This window comes from Balaenoptera acutorostrata, chromosome 18, assembly GCF_949987535.1.
Source record: "Balaenoptera acutorostrata chromosome 18, mBalAcu1.1, whole genome shotgun sequence".
Taxonomy (NCBI): domain Eukaryota; kingdom Metazoa; phylum Chordata; class Mammalia; order Artiodactyla; family Balaenopteridae; genus Balaenoptera; species Balaenoptera acutorostrata.
Genome location: NC_080081.1, coordinates 10,935,953 through 10,939,375, shown reverse-complemented (window position 1 = coordinate 10,939,375; position 3,423 = coordinate 10,935,953). Strand labels below are relative to the sequence as shown.

General features: G+C 40.2%; 1 protein-coding gene across 3 annotated transcripts in view; it reads left to right on the top strand.

The window, feature by feature from the left end:
• The window catches only part of CLYBL (citramalyl-CoA lyase), a 247,570-nt gene that overhangs the window by 132,709 nt on the left and 111,438 nt on the right, over positions 1-3,423 (top strand). The gene's annotated exons all lie outside the window — the stretch shown is intronic.

The window sequence follows — 3,423 nt, the reverse complement described above, 5'->3', positions numbered from 1 at the left end:
TTTGCACAAAGGGACCCGCCAGGTGTGCTAGTGGAGACCCTGCGCAGGTCACCCAATGCATGCTTCCTAAGTGCTCACTGAATGTATGAACAAGAGAACAAAGTGGAGGCAGTGAGGATAAATAAGAGGTTTCCACAGTCATCTCGGTAAAGGTGAACGAGGCCCCAAACTAGGACGTCATCTGTGTTTACAGGAAGGAGGAGATAAACAAAGGAGAAGCAACAGGCCATGGGTTGGGTTAAAGCTTCCAGGATGGCAAAGGAGAGAGGGAATAAAAATGACCTCCGACCTGTAATCACCACTAAAACTTGACTCTTGCCCAAGAAGAATAAGGACAATGTGGTTGCAGATCAGTCTTACATACCCACTTCTGGACAGCTGGCTTTGGTTGGGTAACGAGGTAACAGGAATTCTGTGCTCTTGTGTGCAAGACCCTGTGGTAAGCAACGTGGGGGAGACGTAAGACCTCCCCTCCCTCGGCGAGCTTGTGATCTAGTTGAGGGCACTTGTGTCCAACAAGATTCCTGATGCCGGTCTACACGGACCAGCGTCACACGTGGGTGACAGGTGTCAGATGATCATAGTAGCTATGGATGTACATACTGCTTTACTGCCTGTGGTGAGCTCTCCCCGGTATGAGATAGCTATTACGTTGCTTCTCGCCTAAGAGGAAGTTGACATTCTTGCTTGCTTCTCACCCCATCTTCTGACTGCCAGTCACAATATTGGCGTGAACCACATAAAATTTGTCGGCCAAAATGGTTAGATATCAGCCATTTCATATGGGTGGTTCTTACACTCTCCACCGTATTATGCTGCCACTTGAGACCTTTCAAGTGATTTTATTGGTTTGTTTTAAGCCTATTAGAAAAGGATTTTTTAAAAAAGAGTGACGCTTTTTCTGGTAAATGTGCAAAATAGGAAAAAACTGTGCAGAAGCAGAAAAATCTTTTATTTGTTTATTTATTTTTGGCTGCGTCGGGTCTTTGTTGCTGTGCACGGGCTTTCTCTAGTTGTGTCGAGTGGGAGCTACTCTTCGTTGCGGTGCACGGGCTTCTCAATGCGGTAGCTTCTCTTGTTACAGAGCACAGGCTCTAGGCATGCGGGCTTCAGTAGTTGCGGCATGCAGGCTCAGTAGTTGTGGCTTGTGGGTTCTAGAGCGCAGTCTCAGTAGTTGTGGCTCATGGACTTATGTGCTCCGCAGCATGTGGGATCTTCCTGGACCAGGGCTCGAACCCGTGTCCCCTGCGTTGCCAGGCGGATTCTTAACCACTGCGCCACCAGAGAAGTCCCTGGAAGCAGAGAAGTCTTAATCCCAAATTCTACAGTTCAGAGACATCCCTAATCACATTTTGATGTATTTCCTTCCAGATATTTTTCTTTGCATTTTTTATAAAGTTGAGATGTTATTGCATATGTAATGTTATATCCTGTTTAAAAATAACAATCTTCACTTAACATTAAATATTTTTATAAACACAATTTTTAATGATGGCGTAATATTCCATTGAATGTAGGTACTGTAATTTATTCCACTGTTGGACCTAAAGGTTATTTTCAGTTCTTAATATTATATATATCTAGTTTTATTCCTGATCATTTTCTTAAGATAGATTCCTGTCTTAATCCATTTGGGCTGCTGTAACAGAATAGCATAGACTGGGTGGCTTATAAACAACAGAAATTTATTTCTCAGAATTCTGGAGGCTGGGGAGTCCAAGATCAATGCTCTGGAAGATTCAGTGTCTGATAAGAATGTACTTCCTGGTTCATAAATGTCAGCCTTTTCACTATGTCCTCCCGTGGCAGAAGGGACTAGGGAGCTCCCTGGTGTCTCTTTTATAAGGACATTATTCTCCTAGGTTCTGCCCTCGTGACTTAGTCACCTCCCAAATGCCCCACCTCCAAATACCATCATATTGGGGATTATGTTTCAACATATGAATTTTGGGGGGGGACACATTTTATCTATAGCAATTCCCAAAAGGAATTGGGTCAAATTACTTGAAATTACTGGGTCAAAAAGCAGGAAACTTTTTTAAGTGTCTTGATTTGTAGCATCCATTGGTTTTCCAGAATGCATGTGCCCCTGCATTAACTTTAGCCATGATGGCAGAGCCAATCCTTTGCTGGTTCTGGTTTGGTTACCAGTGATAAATGCTGTTTTTAAAGATGAGAGAGTCTAAAGATGAATGGTCAAAAGAGACTCGGCAGTCAGGTGGACATTGAACGAAGCTAGAAAGATCTGTAAGTTTCAAATAAACCTAGGGGAAATACTTTTTGAGCAGAAGCAAAGGTACAATGGAAACAATACAGCATATTGTGGACAGTCATAATCTAATTTTCCGAGGGTGGATAGTTGCAACATGGGAATAGTGGACTATAAATTGAGAAAAGGGCTCTCAGCTGAGACTGAGCTTTAATCCTGTAGATAATGGGGAGCTGTTGACAGTTTTTGAGCAGGGGATATAAGAGGAAAATAATGTTTCAATGATTATAGGAGACTTTATCTGGGAAATCAGAAACATCTTTACGAGTGGCAGAAAATTTTTTAAATGATCATGTTTTTAAAAATTACACATCATATATAAACATCCTAGGAATGATTTGCTCTAGTGCTTAACATGTGACAGTGGTATGACCTGTCAGCCATGTCTGAGTGGCTCAGGCTTTGAGATTCAGGTGGTGTGGCTTGGAGATCACAGTGGCCGGATCCAAATTGGCAGTCAGAAGCTATTTCACATGGAGGAAATCTCAGTTTTCATGAAATGAAGGTGTCTTTGGCTTTTACATGTGCAGTTACAACAAATCCTCATGAGGAGTGATTTTGCCCTAAGCATTTCTTGGTAAATAAAATTTTCATCTCTTTTAATTTCATTTTTATGATTTTAAAGGAAATGGATATGTTGCAAATTCTGGTTTCCAGTACGAATAAGTAAAATGTGGTTGTTGCTATTACATCATTATATTTTCTCTTTTTTAAGATAAATCAGATATTTTTAATCAATATAAAACGATGACAGATACTTTGGGAATTCTTCAATTATCTGTCCATACTATATTTTATATCAATATTAGATAAATGTCTTGTAATATATGTATACTTTTAAAACCCATCTATATGTCACCATATCTCACATAGCACAATGCTTATGTTATGCAAAAATAAGACTTCGACTCACGTTTTAGATTTTATTAAGATTAGCTTCAAGAAAGAATGAGGGAGCCCTTAACAAAATTGATAGGCCACCAAAAAGATGCTGATTTTTTCTTGAGATACATTGTCACAAGGCACACTAATCATGGGAAAATGTTACAACTGTGTAAAATATTTGATGGCACTAACGTAGGATAACTGCTAAATGTCAAGAGCTTTCATGAAGAATACAGCTGGCATATTTTTGAAAGGATCATGCTGTTTAC